At 37.9% G+C, this 22,898-nt stretch overlaps 1 protein-coding gene and 1 pseudogene across 1 annotated transcript in view; one reads left to right on the top strand and one right to left on the bottom strand.

The window, feature by feature from the left end:
• OSBPL8 (oxysterol binding protein like 8) overlaps positions 1-22,898 on the top strand; it is a 216,534-nt gene that overhangs the window by 12,425 nt on the left and 181,211 nt on the right. Inside the window, exon 3 of the mRNA XM_043966291.1 lies at positions 2,950-2,998. The gene's annotated coding sequence lies outside the window, so the exon portion shown is untranslated. The remainder of the gene's footprint in view (positions 1-2,949; positions 2,999-22,898) is intronic.
• Positions 11,676-12,708, bottom strand: LOC122729014 (annotated as a pseudogene).

The raw sequence follows: 22,898 nt of genomic DNA, 5'->3' as shown, positions 1-22,898 counted from the left end.
ATCACATTAAACATATTTCTGCATTAGCCATATTGTGAAGGAAGAATCAGAACACAAGGGAAAAACCTCAAAAAAGTAGAAACAGAATGGTTCAATCTGCATTTAGAATCCACAGTTCTTTTTTCTGGATGTAGAGAACATTTTCCATCATGAGTCCTTTGGAATTGTCTTGGATCACTGCATTGCTGAGAAGAGCCAAGTCTATCACAGTTGATCATCACACAATGTTGCCGTTACTGTGTACGATGTTCTCCTGGTTCTGCTCACTTCATTCAGCATCAGTCCACTTAAGTCTTTCCAGGTTTTTCTGAAATCTGCATGCTCTTCATTTCTTACAGCACAATAGTATTCCATTAAATTCATATACCACAATATATTCAGCCATTTCCCAATTGATCGATATTCCCTCGATTTCCAGTTCTTTGCCACTTACTTTGGATTTCTAATAAATAGAATTGAGTCATTAACATTTGGATTGTAAGTATAGTTGTAAAGGTTGAGAAGTTCAGTTGTTTTTAAAAGGCTTTGAATTCAATGGATTGAAAGACTATTTGAAGTATTTTTTAATACATAAGAAAACAAAGTGAATACTTAAAAATTTGTAAGAAATATTTATATACATGTGCGTATATATGTATTTATCAATACACAAATTCCTATATTCATATGTGTATATTCCTACTTAAACCTGCTCTTTAAGCTGACTTTACTGTTTCTTTTGCTTGTATCACCATTTACTCAGTTTTCCATATTTGAAATCATGGTGTTATTTTTGACTCTTCCTTCTGCTTCCTTCTCATAGTGTTCCCTGGACCTGGCAGTCTGATGTTGGTCTCTTGCATCTTTTTCTTCTTCTTCTTCTTTTTTTTTTTTTGCAGGGCAATGGGGGTTAAGTAACTTGCCCAGGGTCACACAGCTAGTAAGTGTCAAGTGTCTGAGGCTGGATTTGAACTCAGGTCCTCCTGAATCTAGGGGCGGTGCTTCATCTACTGTGCCACCTGCTGCCTCCCATCTTTTTCTTCTTGATTCCTACTATCACCACCTGACATTACAGCTTCTCGGACTAGCTGTTTCACTTCTCTCCTGAATGACTACGGTAGCCTGCTAATTGGTCTCCAAGCCTTAAACCTTTGCTCACTCTGGTCCATTCTCCACAGTTGCCAAAGTGATATTCCTAAAGGACAGTTCTGTCCCTGTCACTCTCATTCTCAGTAAGCTCCTCAAATCCTTTATTTAGCTTTGAAAGTTCTTCATAGCCTGATTTAAACCTGTCTTTCTAATTTTAATGGGTATCACTCTCCTTCCCTCATTATGGGATGAAGCCAAACTAGCCTTGTTGTTGTTCCTCTTAAATGACACTCATTTCCCATCTCTGTGTCTTTGCACTGGCTTCCTTCCCCTCAAGCCTGAAATGCCCTCTTCTCCTGCTGGTGTTTTAGAATCCCTAATTTCCTTAACAATTTTATTCAAGGGACATCTTCTGCATGAAACCTTTCTTATCCTTCCTCCCTCTACCTGCTAGTGCCTTTCTACCTTCTCCCCTACCTAAGTAAGTTAGCCTTGTATTTATTTTGTAGGTATTTAGTAGCTGCATATTTAACTATATGTAGTCTCTACTGAGAGGATGTAAACATGTTAAGGGTTGGGGTTGTTTTCATTTTTGTCTTTTTTTTACTGAGCATTGTGCTTGGTGTATAAAAGAGTTTTAGAAATGTTCTTGATTGATTTTCTAATGGATCTTGCTGCTTCTGCCCTATGCCTTCCTATAAATATGTCCTTTATTTGGCCGTCAGACTGATTTTCCTTAGGCATAGATCTGGACAGGATTTTCTGCTCAGATATCTTCGGTGTTTTATTTTGTTTTCTGGGGCATTGAGGGTTAAGTGACTTGCCCAGGGTCACACAGCTAGTAAGTGTCAAGTGTCTGATGTCTGATGTCTGATTTGAACTCAGGTCCTTCTGAATCCAGGGCTGGTGCTTTATCCACTGCACCACCTAGCTGCCCTGGATTCAATGGTTTTCTGTTGGGTACTAAATTCATACGGCTTTGCCTGCCATTCAGGGCCCTTCACACATCTGGTGCTAGCCTGCCTTTCTTTCAAACCTATTTTCATATTCCCTGCTGTGTAATTTCTATGGCCTAGTTGGTCAAACTGGATTACCCTTGTGGGCTAAAGTGAACTACACTTTCCTGCTTTGACATCTTGCTCCTGTTCTCTATATATGGAATATACTTGTTCTCCACCTTTGGCTGTTTAGTTCCTTCTGATAGGCCAGATCAAATACCAGCTGCAGTAAGTAAATGCCTTCCCCTCTCTGACCTCATATAACATTGAGTTTTGTTTGTCACTTGGATTCTTTTTCTTTGTAGTTATCTGTGTATGCATTGCTCTTCCTATTAAACTAAAAGCCCTGTGAGAACAGGCATTAAACTAACCCAATTTAAATAGGACCATGTTTATTATGTTGTTGAGTCCCAAGCAAAGGTAGTGACTGTTTCTTCCATAATTCAAGTCATTCTTCATTTCCTTAAATTGTTTTGTAACTATATTTAAGTACTGAGTTTATCATTGTAGATTTGGGTATTTTATATTTTATATGTAAGATTTCTTTTTCAATTCTGAGATTTTTAATATTATACTTTTTTTAGTGGGTCTAATGATTCTTTTTATTTTCTCCGTTGCTAATTTTTAATCTTGGCAGTTTGTTTTTACTCTTTTTTGGTCAGGTTAGGTAAATGTTTGGGTTTTTTTTTTTCAAGAATTAGCTTTTAGTTTTGTTACCTTAGCCCATTCGGTTTTCATTTGACCAATTTCTCTTGAAATTTTTAAGATTTTCACTTTTTGCAGATTTTGTATTTGTTGGTTGATTTTTATAGCTTGTTTCATTAATCTCTCTCTCTCTCTCTCTCTCTCTCTCTCTCTCTTTTTGGTTCATGTATATTTTCAGAGAGAACTTTTCCTTTGAGGACTGCTTTAACTACAGCCCAGAAATTCTGGTATGTTTCATCATTATATATTTTTTCACATAGTTACTGTTTATTTGATTTGATCTTTGATCAACTTGTTATCCAAGATGTCATCACTAAGTATCCAATTTGGTCTGTATCATCTGCTTATATTTTCTCTACTAAGTAGTATTTTATTATGTTATGGTCTTTAAAGTTGTACTTAGTTTTTCTCATTTTTTTGATCTATAATTTTTCTTTGCATTTTGTCTGTTTTTGTTAGGTTAGCATATAATACTGATACATATGTATATATACAGAGAGAGAGAGAGTGAGCTCGAGCTCCAGTCTTGGAGGGGAAGCCGGCTAAAATCACTGATAAATTCAGTAAGAGTTTAGGCTTTTAAAGATTTATTAAAATATATATTATAAGGTAGTGAAGAGAGAGAGAGATTGAGATTGAGATTGAGAACAGATTCCTTATAGCATGGAAATCCTAGTTTAGATCTAATTTGGTATAGCCAGAGAGAAAGAAATCAATTTCTTTTCCTGGCAGCCCATATGAAATCTCTCACCACCAAACCGATGTCCCGAAAGACAAGGGGGACTTCTGTTTTCGCTCTGCCACCATGCCCGTTCCTGAACTAAAGAGACTGATCTTCCGCAGCTTCTCCCAGAAGCTCTCTGTGAAACAGGAAGTAAGGCCATCCACACATATAGCTCCAAGCTAATTGGCTGATAGCTTTGATTAACAGTACCCACAAGCAAATGTCACTTCCTGACACCAAGGCCACATGGCTATGTCCTCAGGCCAGAGCTCACAAAAATGTTCCTCCCAGCAGGGGGCGTTATTCCAATTCTCTCTCAAAACATATATATATGTATATATGTGTATATATATATACACACAGTAAAAAAATTATTATTAATAAGTATGTCTAACCTGGACAAATTATATAATTGTGACTTATGAAAAATTATGATTATATGCAAAAGTATAGGTTTAGAAAAATTATAATTGGGCCATAAGCCCCATCTGGGTCGCCATTCAAATGTGAGAATATTTTACTGATTAGCTGGGCCTAATTTTGGGGGGACTAAACTGAGGAGGACTAATTCTGGGACTGATGACTATCTGGCTATCTGACTTCGTTAATTTATTGTGGGCCGTTTATAAAGTTCCACCACACTGCTCTACTCCCAAATTGATAAGCAAAATATTAAGAAGCCTCTTAACTAAATAATCAAAGCAGAGTTTATTTATGAGAAACTATTGAAAATTAAGAATACAGGGAAATAAAACCGGTCTCTTTCCACTGCATCTCTTTCCCACCTGCTGTGCTTCAAACTTTTCCTCTCTTCATATTGTGCATTTTCTTTTTGCTTTGTCTAATGGAGAGATTTCATCCCCTGTTGCTTTTTAAAATAACCTGATGCATATTAAATGTTTTCCATCCTTATTTTTTTTTATTTTGTAGGTTCTTTACTTTTAAAAATGTGTTTCATGTTATACACCATATCATTGGGTTTTATTTTCATATTTGTTTTCTGTTATCAAATTGTCATAAAATGAAACTTATACCAGTAATTTAATGTCCATCAGTCTGTTGAACTTCATGTTGACCATATTTTATTGCTTCTGGATATTGAATCATTAATGTGTTCCACTGACCAAAATTTTTTTTAACCAGTTATAAGTAATTTTGATGAATACTGTTTTGGAGGTTAATTTGAAATCAAGGACCCTTTTCATACTTGTTTTCATTATTTCACTGCAAATTCTCTCTCTCTTTTTTTTTTAAGTGAGGCAATTGGGGTCAAACGACTTGCCCAGGGTCACATAGCTAATAAGTGTTAAGTGCCTGAGGCTGGATTTGAACTCAGGTACTCCTGAATCCAGGGCCAATGCTCTGGCCCTTCACCACCTAGCTGCCCCTCCCTGCAAATTCTTAACGTTTTGTTCACATGATTTTTTTTCTTCTAGTTTTATAGTGACCTTTTGGCAATTGGTTATGGCAGTGAATCTGTAAATTAATTTATATAGTGTCATTTTTATTTTTTTGACAGAGCCAAGTCATGAACAACTAATATTTCACCAATTAGACATTTATTTTTTATGAAGTGTTTTGCACTTATATGTATTATAATTCCTTGGTAGGTGGATTCTCAGATATTTTATTCATTCTAGAGTTATTTTGAATGGATTTTCTTTTTTTTTTTTCCCCTCTCTTCCTGCCGGTTTTTGTTGTGAAGGGTGATGATTTGTGTGGGTTTATTTTAATCCTAATACTTTAGTGAAGATGTGTTAATTTTTTAGTTGAGTATCTAGAACTCACTAGGCAAGTCATATCTGTGGAAAGTGATAATTTTGTTTCCTAATTTACTGTATTTATGCCTCCAATTTCTATTTCATTTCTTTTGTTGTAGTTGACATTTCTAGTACAATCTCAAATGATAGTAAAGACAGTGTACATGCTTGCTTTACCTCTGATTTTATTGTAAAGGCTTTCATTTTTCCTCCAGAGTAAAAACAATAGGTGAGTGGAAGTGCTAAGAGTGTGCAGCCTGTATTTTTACTAAGCCCTAACAAAGTAAGTCCCTCCCTCAAGTCACCATAGGTTGGTTAAGTCGGGTTCACAGTCTTCCTGGAAGAGTTCTAACAAAATTCTCCTTGATATGTTACCCTTCCCATCCATATACACCTTCATGTAACCCATGATCGAAAATGGGGTAGAGATTTTAGGCATGGGAGGAGAAGGTATGTATTTATTTTTTTCGGGGCATTGAGGGTTAAGTGACTTGCCCAGGGTCACACAGTTAGTAAGTGTCAAGTGTCTGAGGCCAGATTGGAACTCAGGTCCTCATGAATCCAGGACCAGTGCTTTATCCACTGAGCCACCTAGCTGCCCCCCTAGAGAAGTTAGTATTAATAAGTTTTTTAAGCAAGCACAGTAGTGGCTAGGGTTGAACTTTTGCCTACTTTTATTAGAACACCAGTGAGAGTCAGCTCAAACTGGTTTTTACCAGTGCTCCCTCTAACCCTGAAAAATTAAATTTTCTTAAATTCTTGAGTTGATGTAGTTCACTAGATAATACTGCCTTACTGTTCCTTATATGGCATACTTTTCCCTAAGTGAGAAGAGTTCACTACTTTAAAAGGTTGTTACTGTATCTCATACTATGTTAAGAAAAGATCTTTTTTTTTTTTAACATAGAGGTGTTTTATGTTTTGTCAAAAGCCTATTCTGATTTTATTGATACATGTAATTGTTATTTTTGGTACAATCGTACTCCATTGTGCTTATCATTTTCCTAATATTAAATCAGTACCACCTTCCTGGTATAAAGCCTGAGTGTAGTGTAAACTTTGTTTCTGTAGCTTCTCAACTAATATTTTATTCAGTATTTTTATGTTGACATTCATTAATGATAATAGTCTATTGTTTTCTTTCCCTGCTTCATGTTTCCCTGCTTTTGGTTATCAAGACTAAATTTGTCCCATATGAGTAGTTTGGTAGTATCTTTTACCTATTTTTGCAAACAATTTACATAATATTGGAATTCATTGTTTCTCGAATATTGGATAAATTTCACTTATAAATCCATTTGGTGCTAGGGTTTTTTCCTTTGAGAGTTCTTTTATGGCTTGTTAAATTTATTTTTTCTGAGATTGGATTATTTAAATGCTTACTATTTGTTATGATGACCTAGGTATTTTATATTTTTATAAATATTCATCCATTTATTTAAATTGTTTTTATTTGGCATTTAGAGAATTTGTTTCTATTAATTTCCTTTGCTTTTCCTTCATTTATTTTGAATTTTACTTTTTCCAATTTGATTTTGGCAATTTTTCCTCTTTTTAAAAAATCATATTAGGGAATAGCTCTCAATTTGACTTTCAGAATTTTTATTTTAGTTTGGGGTTTTAAAAATTCGTAGCTTTTCTAGTTCATGGGGTGCCTGTTCTTTCCATTCCTCCATGTTTATAAACCATTCTTGAGTTTATGTGAACTAGGGAGTTTCTCCTTTTTCATATTTTCCCTAATTTATGCCTTTTCCCCTCTCTTTGTTTTCCCTTCTTAAAACCAACAAAACAGAAGAAAACCATACGTAGACCCTGTGTTTGCCTTATTTCCCTCTCTTTGTGACTCTTGATGCCTGTAGGATTCTGAAGGTACACTTGTGTCTCCTTCCCCATTTAGTACTCATTCTTCTTCAAACTCTATTCCTTACTTTCCAGAATTTCTCTATTATGCCACCGAAGTCTCCTCGCCTTATAAGTTCTCTGTGGAGTTCCTGGATTTCTCACATTGGAACAACTATCCACTCTTGGGGTCCTTTTCTCTGATTGGCTTGTACTTCCCAGGAAGCTCCATTTTAGGGAAAACCATTTTTTCATCCTCTCTAGGTTATATTCCTTACTCTCTAGACTTTCTCTACAATGTCTTTCCTCTGGCTCCTAACCTCTTGTTTCTTAAAACAGAAGAAGCACTGGGCTAAATCCGTGTCATTCTCAGTAGATGAACCCAATTTCAGGTATATTCTTTGAGGTATAGGCATAGTCCTAGGTAAAAGGTCAGCTTTGGCAGATTGAGAAGATAGGTATCCAGCTGGTAGAGCTGCCACATTAGAGGCAGCAGTGGGGTATCATCTTGTTGCTGTCATTAATGACCATTTCAAACTCAGTCACTGTGTAGTATGTCTGGAGTACCAGGCCCATAATGGCTTTTTTTTTTTTTTTTGGTTGTTGTGATTTAGGGATCAGACATAGGGTAATGGAGAGATGAATGGTTGGTATGACTAAGCTGAAATATCTAATCAGTGAGGAATTCTAGAAAGGAAGGAGTGAAAAATGTCATTGGAGAATCATGTGATAGGAAGAGAAGATATTCTGCTCATATGGCAAGAATAAGGGATGACAGTTGATAGGTAGAGTGACCCACTGGCACTCTTTCAATGCCAAGAGAAAATGAGAGAGGCCTTCAGCACAATGGAAAACTGGACAGGCATGGGTAAGAAATGCATAGAATGGGCAGGCCATGGATTGTAATTTGCTTTGTTGGAAGGAAGAAGTGAGTAAATCAGACTCCTTTGAGTATTTGAAAGGTTTAGAAAAAGTAGTTACTCTGCCATCTTGCCAGTTACCTGATCACATCATGGAAGCTTTATTTTATTTTAATTTTACTCTTATATGAGTCTTTGTTTTATATATTTTTTTAAAATGCTGTGAATAACAAGATGGCAGGATTGACATTTTCTGATTCCCCATGACCCCTCAAACCTTTTCAAAACAGAAATTATGTGCCAAAGATAAAGCAACTTTAGCTCTTTCCATGGTCTAGGATACCTAGAAGACAAAAGGAGGTTAAAAAAACCTAACTTTAACCCAAGAACTGACACTCACTGACCCTGAACTCACTTAGGATCCCTTCTTCACTTTCCATGCTACTGACACTGAGGCCGCACTGGCAGACTCAGGGACATAGCACAGGCTTACATTTGAACCCCCCTCTACACCAGTCTCCTCTCCCTCTTTCCAGGGTCAAGGAAACCTTGGCTCCAGGAGTTTTCTTAAGCCTTGCCAGCCAATTTGGCCACGACCTTTCAGGAAAAAAATCGTGCTTGGGCCAGCTTCCTGGAAGCACTAACATTGGAAAGCTTTGAACTGGTACCACAGAAAACAGGCTCTGCGCTGCTAGTGCTGGACCAGAGAACTGAAGGTGGGAGGAAGTGGGGCAGTTCAGCAGGACGGGAGAGGAGCTGTGTAGCATTCCCCTAAGCCTGAGGGAAAGAGCACAGCCTCTGTCTGGGCCTGTTTTGGCCTCTCCAAAGTTGGTTAGGGCAGAGACCTAGGCTGAATAACTGGGAATGTGGGAGAAGTGTTGGAGGAGGCTGGAACTCACTTGGAAGTGATGACATAGTATTCTGCCATTTGTGGAGACATAGCCTCCTTCATTTTTTCTTCTTTTGTCTGCATATTACAAAATAATATTATTACTACACTTTCATCTGAAGCCCTTGGTCTATCTTGTCAGTACTTAATTAGTATGGAAAGTACTTCCACCATCACAGACCAGCATCTCACCTTTAACTTGGGGTGTGGAGTGGGTTCGGGTGGGGATGGTGAGTGGGAGTTCTAAATATTAAAGTTCTTCAACATTATATCATGAGGTTTTGGTTTTTTTTTTACTTTGTTGGACGCTTATCTTGTGGGTTTAGCTCTAATGACTCTATCTGGCACATAAATTCTTTCTAATAGAGTTGGCTGGTACATTAAATTAGAGGTGTCAAACACAGTAGTGGACCCACTTCTTTCGCAGCTTGATGCCACTCCACTAAATGGCTTATTTGTTCATAGTTAGTTACATTGTTAGCAGGTGTGTGTCAGGGCCGGACTTGAATGCAAACCATTCTGATGCCATAGCATGTGCTCTCTCTGCTCTGCTTTGCTATCAGGCATTTTTAGAACTCTAAGAAAGGGGGCTAACATTGTGTATTAAGGACGCTTGCAGTCGGAAGACCTGCGTTCAGTTCCCAGCATAAGCTATAACAAGTAATAATACTCTGGGCTGGGGGCAGGTCACTTAACTTCTTTGGCCCTCATCTGTTAAAATGGAGCTAATTGATACTTGTTCGTACTTACTAATGTAACAGGGTGGTTGTGAATAAGGTGTCTTGTAAAATGCAAGTGTTATATAAATGGGGGTTATTATTACCTGGAGAGTTGTCAAAGCATAAGGCTTTTAAAATGTCAGTTGATAATGTTGGAGGAACTCTAGTCACTCATTACTTTGGAAACCTAAGTGGTTTGTGTAACTTCCTTGATCTAGAGAGCAAGCACCGTTAAATATTTTCTAGAACTGCTTTTAAATTGTTTAATTTGTTAAATTGTTAAATTGTTAAGCCTCCTGTACAGTAACCTTTGCAAATAGCTAACAGCTAGTGAAGTGAACAGTCAAGTGGATCAACTCCTAAAGAGCATTATCTCTTGTTATCCTGGGCTGAGATTATATTATAAATAATGCAAGTAATACTTTCCAATTAGGTCCAGTAAGCCCTAGAGCAAGAATTCGCAAACATTTTGTGATTGTAGACCTTTTCTGTGGCATCCTTCTTCAAGGGCCTTGTATTTGCCCTTTGAAATGTTTAAACCTTTAGTAAAAATATACTGGTTTTCAGTGATGTGGAATGAAACTAGGATATAATTTTCTTTGAGGAACATTTTTTGGTCTTCTTATGAAACAATTCTAAGTCAGTTTTTTTTTCTAAGTTAATTTTTACAGTCTGAATCAAAACAAATTTTTTGTGGGGTATAGGAAGACCAAAGAAACAAGGTAGCATTTTTTTCATATACCATACCATTGAACCTAAAATCAAAGATAAGAACAAATTTTACAGAATTTATAGATTTAAAAAATTCTTGCTTTTGTCTCTAAATTTAAATTTGGTTACTTCTGTAACCAATAAGACTATATGCTAAAACTATTATTCTTGGTGTTAAACTCAGATAGAAACAGTCCCTGCAGACTGCATATTGACTTAAGAAAACTACAAATGAACATTATTGTATTTTTGTTTCTTTCGTTAAACATTTCCCAATTACATTTTAATCTGGTTCAGACTACTCTCTGGTGTTTTGCTGGCAGCATGCAGCCTAGGGCATGAATTTGAATTTGATTATCTGTGGTGTAGATGATAGTTTTCTGTAGAGTTGAAGGTTTAAAATTTTGAGCTCCAAAACTTTTTTTTTTCTTAAATGTTAACCACTCCTCAAAACTTAGAAAGAACTGTGATGTCGTTGGTGTACATATAGACCTACTCTCTACACTAATACAGAAATAGAGTTTACAGCACCTTTTCATATTAGCATATGGTCTTCATGGGTTGCTGTAACCCCAGAATTTACCAGGGGATGCAATCCTTCTGATACAGAGCACAATGCCTAGCTACATTGGTTCTTCATTAACAGGCAGTGCTGAATCAGCACTAGAAGCTTTTCTAGTTTAGTATAATGTGCTAGAGCTTGTAGTTTTCTGGCATCTTACAAAAACTCAATTACCTTCATAACATGAAGAGGCTTAGAAAGAAGGTTGTTGTGGAGAAATTTTAACCATTTTTTTAGATGTATGTTTTTTAGTGGCTTCACCTATCCTTTTCTGTTCGAATCTCTTCTTTTTCCTTTCATTTTAGAGGTTGAGTTGGTTTTATAACTTTGCCTGTTTGCACATCACTTTTGGCCTTGATCCCATTTGCTGTGGGTTGAAGGATTGACATTCTTCAGGCGATGTCCCAGCCTTCTTCTTTAAATCTTTTCTTGCTTACTGGCTCCTTCCTTTTTGCTTATATAATACACTTAGGTCTTCCCTGTCCTATATTGTATATGTGTGTGTGTGTATGCATGTATATATGTGTGTACATATGCACACACATATATGTACATATACACATTTATTTATTAATTTATTTGTTTGTTTATTTATTTTTAATGTTTTAAATTTTAAATGGATTTTATTCTCCAGGTCAAGAATTACATTTCCATTTGTTTATAGTTGTCATAAAGTGCTTTGTTGTTCACTTCTCTCCCTTTGCACACGGTCAGGTATTCAAAATACTAAGATTTATATAGGAACTTAAATGTTACTTTTAAATTGATAATACTTTGGCTACAAATTTGAGTCCTTCAATTTTTGTAAAGCTTTGTGGAACACTTTCTCCTTGGATGTGCTTAGTTGACCTCTTCAGTGGTGGGTCCTGAAGAAGCGCCCCGTCCTGGCATGCCCCCTGTCTGCTCAGTAATGTTGAGGTTGTAGACCTCTAGTTCTTTCTGCTGATGGTCAGTCTTCCTTCTCAGCCATCTGGTTCTTTTATAGCCAGTTAATTATTTCATTGCCATTGTCAAGTATCTTCTGTTTGTCTTCATCACCAATTATGCCTTGGAGTTTCTCATTCTTACTGTAGCCTTCATGTTAAAAGCATAAAATTCAAGCAAGTTCTTGGAAGGTATCTTTTCTCTTTGCTTTTCATCTTCAGTTTTGTATTTCTCAGTTTCCTTGCTCAGGTGGTTTGTCGTTGGTGATAGTGACCTTATTTTCCTTACCTGTGCTTTTCTCACAGCAGATATATTGAGGGTGCCATTTGCATCACTGTCAAATGTTGCTTCAATCTTAGGAACACCCCTTGGGGCAGAGGAAATTCCTTTGAGCTCAGACTTGTCAAACTGGTGGTTTTCCTTTGTCATTGCTCTCTTATTTTCATAAACCTGAATAAGCATACCAGGCTGCTTGGTAGGAATGGTGGGGCATTGCATTTGATCAGAATTGTCCTAACTCTTCCTGCAGTTTCTGTCACAGGCAGCAAGTCCTGCACATTCTCAAATTTATCTCTAGACAAAGATGGTGGCTTGGACTACTGCCTTATAGGCTACAGCTTCATCAGGATTGATAACTCTTGTTGAACTTCCTGCCATTGAAGAAACCTTGCAGAAGTTTCTCGATCTTGGAAAAATAAGTGGAACCATCCACTAAGACAATGGCAGGAATACCTTTTCCATGGGGGGGTGGGGTGGGGAGTCTGTTGTTCCACAGAAGAAGTCATTATTCAGATTTTCAAAGTGGGTATGAGCGATAGTGGTATAGAAGTCAGTACCTTCATAGAAGGAGTCAGCCTCAGTACTGGTATGGGCACTGGAAGAGGAGGTGCACTTTGCAGGTTTGCAAGCAGGGTGCAGTTGGGAGACCCCCTGTTGTCTTCATGGACATCCTTCGGGTGCTTTTTGTTTGTACTCACAAATGAAAGGGTTGATGATATGTTTGGCAAAGTTCTCCCTTCCCAAGTGGGCGTTCCCAACTATGGACTTGACTTGAAAGATGCTTTTCTTCAGTGGTAAGAATGGAGACATTGAAATTGTTACCTTCAAGGTCAAAGATCAACACATTTCTCTTGGCACCAGTCTTTTTATCAAAACCATAAGCATATCGGTAGCAGTTGGCTCAGTGATGATTTAGAGCATATGGAAACCAGTGATAGTTTTAGCATTTTTGTTGGTCTTACATTGAGAATCCTGGGAGTGGTCGGGTACCATAATGACAGCATTTGTAACAGTCTTTACAAGGTAATAACAACAACTACAAAGAAGAGTTGCTGCTTTCCTGAGTAAGACCTTCTATTTTCGTTGTCAGAGTTGTAAAAAGAGTATTTAACAGCGATTGTCACTGCTTCATTCTGCTCCTTAGTTTCTTGCAGTCTGCTTCCAGCCTTTAATTTCTTGTTGTTTGGTTGTTCAGTTGTGTCTGACTCTTTGTGACCCCATTTTTTTTTGGCGTGGGTAAATATATTTTACAGATGAGTAAACTGAGGCAAATAGGGTTAAATGACTTGCCCAGGGTCACTCAGCTAGTAAATGTCTGAGGCTGGATTTGAACGGAGGAAGATGAGTCTTTATGATTCCAAGCCCAGTACTCTATTCACTATGCCACCTCTCTGCAAAGTAACAAAGTAACAAATCACCTTAGTATGATTAAATCCAATGGCTTTTTTTTTTTTTAAAGCTCTCACTTTCCTGTCTTCTGCATTTGATAGTTAGTCATACCCTTCTTTATATGCTCTTTCCTTCATTGTGATGCTATACTCTCTGGGTTTTCCTTCTGATCTGATTTATAATTTATATCATTTATAATTTAGTGGTTTTGTAACATTGTTTTCTCTCCCCCTTACTCTCTTCCTTGGCTACCTAATCCACTTTGATGGCTTTGGATCATCACCTCTATGCAGATACCTCCTAGATCGATATTTTAAGCCACAACCTATGTCTTGAGTTCTAGTTCTACACTTTCAACTAGTCTTAAAGGTACTTTAAACTGAAAATGTCTAAAACTGGACTCATCATCTTCAGATATGCTCTTCCTTTTTTTACCTTCCTTATTTCCTCAGTCATTAGGCTTGAAATAGGAATAAAATTTATCCTTCCTTCTCTCTCACCCTCCTAAGTCCAGTTAGTAGCTAGGTCCTATTGATTGTGCCTCCAAAATATCTCTTAGCTTTGCCTCTTCCTTTCTTTTTAAAAATATTTATTTTTACCAACATTTTTTCTTGCCTACTGCTCCTTCCTTCCCCAAATAATTTTTTTAAAACCTCAAAAGACAAAACTGACAACAAATGTAGTCCAACAAAACAAATTCCCACATTGACCATGCCTAAAAAGGCGCAGCTCATTCTGGATTTTAAGTTCCATCATCTCTCTGACAGGAGGTGGGCAGAGTGATTCATTGTCACTCTTTTGAATCTGAGATTTATGATTATATTAATTAGAGTTCTAAAGTCTCTCAGTTATTTTCTTCTGTAATGTCATGTAAACCCTTAGTTCTGCTTATTTTATTCTGAATCAGATCATAGAGTTTTCTCTGAAACTGTCCATTTTGTCATTTTTTGGTGTCATTTTTATGGCACAATAGTATTCCATTATATTCATATATCATAGGGCTCTGGGGGTTCTCTCAACTTCTCCAAGATAATGTCTTTTCACAGTAGTTCTATTATCCCTTTTTTCTTTCTCTCCACTGACCCTTTCCCCAGTCTCCCTTAGTCTTTCAGATCCTACATAATTCCCTCTGTACTCTCCAGCCTACCTCACCTGAAGCCTTTGGAGTTCCATTCCCCAAAGACCCAAGGTCAACCCCAGTTACTTCAACTTTTCAATTCTTTCTGAGATGAATGGGAAATCATCCCCCTACTCAAGAGGAGCATTCAACCTGCATACTTTTCCCAGCCACAATGGCCGGGATAGAATACAAGGCATTACACAAAAAGGGTGGTTCTCTTGGTATCATATTTGGGTTTCTTCGTGGCTACAAGTTAGTCCTTACTGTTATTTCTTCTCTTGAGAAATAGCAGTAACTATATGGGCCACTGAGGAATGCAGCATTAGTAGGTTCTGGACTCCCCCTTATTTGTACTTAGAATTTAGGACACTGGTAGAAGAAAGGACCTATGGTTGCTCAGTTACACTTGAGGAAAATGCCCTGGATTAACATGACCTTAATTCATACCCTGGCTTCTAGTAGACTTCAATGCAGATTGACTCTGCTGCTGGGTTATGGCATGAAAAGATCAGCATCAGCCACCTCTAGTTTTAGTCAAGCTTCTACCCCTATTCCTTAGGCACCTCTGTGATCTGGGCCCATCCTGAATGCTCCCTGGTTATCAGCCTAGGATTGGTGGGTCTGGGGCAGGATCTGGGATACCCCTTCCCTGCCTGAGTAACATATTTTTTTTGCAAGGTTCTTTTAAAGGCTGATCTCCTGTACCTAAACCTGCCCTTGGTAGCTCCAGAGCTGATGAGCTTTTAAGGGTGTTGTAGTGAAGTCACAGGGTGTAATATAAGTAACATCTGCTTCTCCAAGGAGATGCACCTCCCCACTCCACCTTGATCCAGATACTTTTTTGCTGTATTATCATAAAAGCCATCATAGAAAAAAAAATCACATATTGTAATTTGTATAGTTATTTCTCAGGTGGGCATCCTCTTAGTTTATAGTTTTTGCCTACCATGAAAAGGGCTGCTATACATATTTTTGTACATATAGGTCCTTTTCCTCTTTTTTGGATCACTTTGGTTACCCCTTTCTTCTGACTTTTTTTTTTTTTTAGTGAGGCAGTTGGGGTTAAGTAGCTTGCCCAGGGTCACACAGCTAGTAAGTGTTAAGTGTCTGAGGCCAGATTTGAACTCAGGTGCTCCTGACTCCAGGGCCGGTGCTCTATCCACTGTGCCACCTAGCTGCCCCTCTTCTGACTCTTAATGCAACTATCTGCTTTCATTTCTTCTTTACCCCTTACCTCGTCTCTCCCTTAGCATTAGCCACTTTATTTGTCCTTCAGAGTTTACTCATTCCATCCCATCCTTCATATTGCTGCTTGAGTATTCTTCATAATGCATGGGTCTGTGTCTTTTTTTAATGCAAAATCTTTCTTCAGGTCCCCATATAAAATAAAGTTTCCTTGACCTGGCATTAAGTTGAATCTTAATTCAACTCACCTTTTCAGATATGTATTCCTCTTTATAAATTAAAAGCACTAAAGAAATGTAAGTACTTACTCATGTATCATATATTCCAGCATAATCAGACTATTCATCATTTTTTTATCTTGTCCTGTCATTTCCTATTTTTGTGCTTTTGCTTACATTGTTCTCCGTGACTGGAATAATACCTCTTTCACATTTCTGTGTCCTGAAATCTTTAAGGCCTAGTTCCTTAAGGCTTCCATGTAATCTTCTTTTTCCAAACTATTAGGGATCTCATCTTTAGAAGGAAAAAAAGGTTTATTGGTGCTTCTGTTATATTGGCTTTCATTTCCCAATGACTACCTCTTCTATTAACCACTCCCCTTTAAAAAGAAGGTGTGGCTAAGCAGTACAAATAACATGTTGATCATATTTAATAGTGTATGTCTCATTCTCCACCAATTGCTTACCACTTATTTCTCATTTTTCACTCTCAGGTTTCTGAAGTGAAGGTTGGTGACTGCATTATAAATTATATTTTCTTTCTTGAATCTCTCAAGACTGTGGATCTTTCTTAGGTATATAGCTATAATTTTTCATATTGTTATCTGCATATTTCTCTTATCCTTTCCCTCACCTGATAAATGGTAATCTATATGAGGAAAGGTACTGTATTGTTTTCTCCTTTAATATCTTTTGTGCCTTTCAATGTAGCAGTTACATAAAGTGGCAGCTCATATTTTATATAACATTTTATTATTTATTAAGTACTTTCCTCATACCTTTGTGTGGTAAATATATTTATCAGATGAAAAAACTGAACTTCAGAGAAATTTTTCTATGGTCATGATACTAGTTAAGTGTCAGAATTGGGGTATGAACTTATGTTTCCTGACTTCAGATTTTAGCAAATGTAAATGCTAAATTTCAGCAAAAATGACAGTTGTTCAACAAGTTGTTCAGCTATAACTGCTTCTGCAGTTATTACAGGAATAAAAGAACCATGGCTCACATCTAAAATACTGAAATGGATGGTAGGAAATATTCAAATTTTCTTTAAAAAAAAAGAACTGAGCTGTCTTTTTTCCCCTATAGAGAAGAAACAATTTTTATTTTACTGAAAAAAGAATATAAGTTCATCTTGTATCACTTAGCATCAAGTAGAAAAAATTCTTACTTGAGTTTGAAGCAAAAAAATGCAAATGAAGAAAGTATTTATGCCAGAGGAACTAAGTTCAGTTCCATGTATGGACTCCCTCACAGGAAGCTAATTTTACCATAACCAACGTGCAGTTTGTCACTTTCTGTCTCCGTGCTTTTACATGTTGTCATTCTCTTCAACTTGATTACCCTCATTCCTTTTTTCTTTCATTAACCTTGTTCTTACCTGTTTTTTGTTTTTTTTTTACATTTGGTGTCTCAGAAATTCACTGCCTTTTTGAAAGCCTTTTCTGAAGGAACCGTGTGACTCTTCTATACTTAGTATACATTGTCAGAACTTGCCATATTTACTCATTTTTTTCCTTCTTGCATTGACTCCAACATGATTTTGGGGGGAAAAACACGCAAGAAAAGATGTTTCTTTGCAGAATTTTCTTCCTCTGCCCTTACTACTTTATTTTCTTTCTCTGCTTTGAAACTGAAACTTGCTATGACCAGAGCCTTTTCTAAGCAGAATGTGCTCAGTAATTGTCAGACCAAGTACACGTTACACTAAATGAGATTTTGGCACTTTGTCCCTGGCAAATAAATATTTTGTCCTCTTGTTATATATCTAGAATTATATGCCTCATTTTAGTACCAATCACCAGCTGCTTGTTGTACATCTCCAACTGGATGTTCCACAGGCATCCCAAATTCAATATGTTAAAAACAGAACTTGTTATCTTTCCATTCAAGCCTTCCACTTACTAATTTCTGTTAGGGGTGTCACCATCCTTTCAGTCTCTCACATTTGCAACGTGAGAACCATCCCTCACTCTGCCTTCTCCTTCACTCCTTTTATCCAATCGTTTGCCAAGTTTTGTTAATTTTACCCCTGTAAAAGATCTCGAATCCTTATCTCTACCACACAGCCCCACCTCCACCCTCACCCCACTTTATCTCTTGCAGCAACCTCCTAATTGGCTTCTCTTATCCAGCACATCTTTCCCCCAAAGCTATATTCACAAAGCACAGGTTTGACTGTGCCTCTCCTCTGCTTATAAACACTGGTGGCTCCCTTTTAGTTCTAGGACAAAGTAGAAAACCCTTTCCATTCTGGCTACAGCATACTGCCCCATTTCACACTGCTCCACTTTGCACTTTTGTATATCCCAGTGAAATAGGCCCCTGTGGTTGTCAGCTGTGCCCTTCTGTCCTCCAGCTCCTGGCCTTTTCTCAGGCCAGCCCTAGGGCTAGGAATGTACCTGTGGAAACCCTCATTTCCTTTAGTTCTCTAACGAATCATCAAACTTAATTGTAAAGTCTCCTAGGAACCTGCCCCTTACCCCGAAATACTTTTTTTTCTATTTTGTATTTAATTTTCTGTGAGTGTGTTTTTTGTCCATATGACCTCCTTGAGGGCTGGAACCCATTTCCCCCCCCTTTGTATTGCCTAACCTAGGCGTTTAATAAATATTTGTTGAATGAATGACTGGTGGTCATCCTTGTTGAGCACTTTTGAATATTTTACTAGCATTACTGGGATTTATGTGCTTTTAGGCTTGTGGAGAAACCTTAGACCCAAAGGTACATGAATCCCAAATATGAAAATAGAAAGGAAAACATGTAGTTTTCCAATTGCTTGCAAATCTTCTCTTGATCAGTTTTTCCCCTCTGGCACAGCCCCCTCCGCAAGTCATTTTCCCTTTTGTTTACTGCCTGTAGCAAACAGGAAACCTAAAGGTAATTTTTGGGCTGAGTATTGAGGAACTCCTGAGGAATTGTGTAATGGAATAGATGCTATTTAAGAGTGAGATGAAATGAAGGAAGAAATGTTAGGTGAACTAGACTGTAATCAACTTTGGCCCTGATTGCAGTGAAACACTGGGTCACTCTTATTCCTTAGGATAGATCTCATAGTCCAAATGAAGATTGCTTAAAGGATAGGGATCAGGGCCTGTGTGCTTGCATAAGGTTTTCTCCAGGCCATTACTGTGAATATAAGGTTGGGAAAAAAATGAAAGTTATAAGAATCAGTGAAATATGTATGCGGTCATACATTAATCCGCATCTGCACTTCTTAAGAGGAAGGGTTACATTTTGTGTGTATTTTGAACCTTTCCCACAGTGCCTCACATAGAGCTTTGTAAAAAACAGGTGTTCTGGAAACATTGGCTGCTTATACTTAGGAACTAAGCTGCAGTGGTAAAAATTTCTTGGGCTTCTGTCCTTTGTTGTAATATTGTTGGCCATCTCTTCACCATAATTACTGTGGCTATCTTTTTTTTTTGGTGGGGCAATGAGGGTTAAGTGACTTGCCCAGGGTCACACAGCTAGAAAGTGTCAAGGGTCTGAGGCCGGATTTGAACTCAGGTCCTCCTGCATCTAGGGCTGGTGCTTTATCTTAAACACTGTGCCATCCACCTGCCCCCTATGGCTATCTTTTTACTCCCCTTCCCCTTTCTTTCCCAACTCCCTCCTCCACTGGTGGTGAAACAGTACGGCTTGGTTTCTAGATCAAGAGGCATGTTCTACAGTGAGAAGTTCAGATACTAAAGATGATTTCTTGGTGATTGTTCCATTCTGTGATTGCAATATTATCTTCTTACCACTTATTTGGCACTTAGTATAGGTAGAGACCATCTCACTTCCTTTGTTGAATTCAAGGCACATGACTCAGATGAACTGTGTACTGAAAATGAGCAGATTTGATTACACAGTTCCTGAGTGATATTTGAAAATGTTGGGATGAATGAGGAGATGAGGATCTATATTGTTGGCAGTAGTACTCACATCAATATAATTAAGACTTTAGAAGGGCAAATATCATCATATTCAAAAAAGAAAGAGAAAATAGTAGAATTGTCGAACTGTAGACTAGGGAGTTTTATTTCAATTTCTGGGAAAATTCTAGAATGTATTAGTAAAAGATGGTAAATGAGTATCTATAAAAGGAAGCATTGATCACATAGCATAGTTCGTTAAGGACAGGTCATGCCATAACTTTAAAAAAAAACATTTCAATAAGCATTTTAATTTAAAGTTTTGATTTCCAATTTCTGCCCCTCCCTCCCTCCCTTTCCCCCTCTCTGAGGTGGTAAGCAGTCAGATATAGGTTATACGTGTGCAATTATGTAAAACATTTTCATATTAGTCATTTTACGTAAGAAAACTCGAACAAAAGAAAAAAAGAAAGTGAAAAATAGCATGCTTCAGTCTGTATGTTTTCTGGCTGCTTGCAATGTTTTTTCCTTCACTCTTCTTCCTCCTTATATTTATTTGTTCATCTATTGATTCATTCATCTGTTTTCCATAGGCAAAGTTGATATGAAGGAAGTTTTTCTAATATTTGGGCCATTTCCACGATAGCTTTGTAACTCCTAACATAGTGCTGTGCTAGAGCAAACAGTAGGTGCTCACTGAGGTAACAGTTCAGAGATTTAGAAATGAGTTTTCTTCGCTTATTTGTACTTTCGAAAGCTCGAGTTTTTGATGTCCTTAAGGCCATCTGGAAACATAGGATGACTGTTCTTTTGACTCCCTTAAGAAATTTGTATAGTTGTGGAGGATCAGCCTGAGCATACGGCATTGATTCTCACTCAAGGTTCTGAGTCTTACCTCTGTCGTATTAAAAAAAAAATGGCTGGACATAGTTGACAAAACTACTAGAATTTTTGTTTAAAGCAAAGGAAATTTGGTAGAATCTAAGTTAGCATTTTTTTTTTTTGGTGGGGGCAATGAGGGTTAAGTGATTTGCCCAAGATCACACAGCTAGTGTCAAGTGTCTGAGGCTGGATTTGAACTCAGGTCCTTCTGAATATAGGGCCAGTGCTTTATCCATTGCATCACCTAGCTGCTCCCAGCAGTCAGCATTTTGGCCTAGCTCTCTCAACACCCCTCCACAACAACCTAAAAAATGAGTCAGAATGAGTTCTGATGGGGAAAAGCCAAGAAAAAGACACAGTGAATCATTTTTCCAGCCCAGGGCAACTTAGGAAGATAGTAGGGTCTCTCCAGGAGCACAGTGTGATAGCAGTAGTCCAGTATCCAAGTATAGAAAGGGAACCAAGATAGTGCACCAGAACAAGAAGCACCAGAGCAGAAAGATATCCCAAGGGATCCCTGAACTACCTCTGGAAGTAGGACTGGTTGTCAACTATTATTTAGTTCTGAGTTATGGATCCAAGGTAGAGAGGCGCTTCCATGAATGAATACTAGGCCGTGGTTGAGTAGTGAGCACAAAGCAAGTTCTAGAACCTTAGCTGAGTTCTAACTGTTATCCTAGCCCAGAAGCTTACAGTGGATCAGCAGCATTTCAGAGCACGAGAACAAGAAGCACCAAGACAGAAAAAGATTCCAGGGGACCCCTAAACTAGCACTGGGAGCAATGTGTCTGAGCACGAGGGGCACAATGGTGGCTCAGTTTTAACCTTTTAGCCTAGCACATAAGCCTGTGGTGGAAAAAACAAGAGGGCGGAAGGCCAGGACCAAACTAAACAAGCCTAATCCTTCTTATAGCAGCCCTTTGAGCTCTTGAAGACAGCCCTCATTTTCAAACCCTTTTCTCCAGGCTAAACATACTAAGTTCCTTCAGCTGATCATCAGGTGACCGAGGCCTCAGAGTCTGTCACCACCTAATTGCTCTCCTTTAGATACTCTCCAGCTTATCCGAGTCTTTTTAAGAAAATGGCTCCCACAACTGAACCTAATAATTCAGTTGGCATCTCTGAGGGCAGAATTGGATAGTCACATCTTCTTAGAAGCTGTGCTCCTCTTAACATAGCCCAAGATTGCATTTGCTTTTTTGGCTCCCGTATCATACTAATGACTCATAATCAATTTGTAGTCCAGATCTTTTTGATCACTGTTATCTAATTATGCTTCCCTATCTTGTACTTGTAAAGTTGATTTTTTATTACCAAGTGCAAGACTTTGTACTTAACCCTATTAAACTTTATCTACTAGATTATGCTCAAGCTTGTCAAGATTCTGCTGGAGACTGTCATACATTGTGTAGTTATCCCTTCCAGCTTTGTGGTAATCTGCAGATTTGATGAGCACAGGATCTATGACTTTATCCAGTCATTTGAAGAACATGTTAAACAGCACAAGACCAAGCACGGATCCCTGGGGGCTTTCCACTGGAGGTTTCCTGCCACTTTGACATGGAACCATTAATAACTATTCTTTGAGTCTGACATCCAACTAGCTTTGAATCTACCTGATTGTTTTATTGTTTAGTTCATATCTCTCCAACCATAGTCCTGTATCTCTTATACTCTTTGTAGCTAAACTCTCTGAAAAAACTGTCTACAGTAGGTGCTGCCACTTCTCTTACTCTCATCTTAATCCCTTACAATCCAGCCCAAACTGCTCTCTCCAAAGTTGCTAATCTTTTAGTTGGCAGATCCATTGGTCTTTTCTCAGTCCTCATTCTCCTTGACCACTCTGTTACTTTTGTCACTACTGTTCACTCTTTTTTCTTGATAGTTTCTTCTCTCTAGGTTTTAGGGACCCTACTCTCTCCTGGTTTCCTCCTACCAATCTGATTGCTCCTCTTATCTCCTTTGCTGGGTCCTCTTCTAGATTAAGCCCTCTTACTCTAGGTATCCTTAAGGATTCTGTCCTAGGAACTCTTCTTCTATTCTACTTCACTGGGTGGTCTCATCAGCTGCCATCTTTATGCTGATGATTTTCAGATTTGCCTTTCCTGCTCCAAACAATGCTGGCCACCAGACTCACATTTCCAACTGTTTTTCAGATATCTTGATCCACTAGACATCTTAAACTAACTGTCCAAAGCAGAGC

This window comes from Dromiciops gliroides, chromosome 5, assembly GCF_019393635.1.
Source record: "Dromiciops gliroides isolate mDroGli1 chromosome 5, mDroGli1.pri, whole genome shotgun sequence".
NCBI classification, from domain to species: domain Eukaryota; kingdom Metazoa; phylum Chordata; class Mammalia; order Microbiotheria; family Microbiotheriidae; genus Dromiciops; species Dromiciops gliroides.
This window is presented reverse-complemented; position numbering and strand designations above follow the sequence as displayed.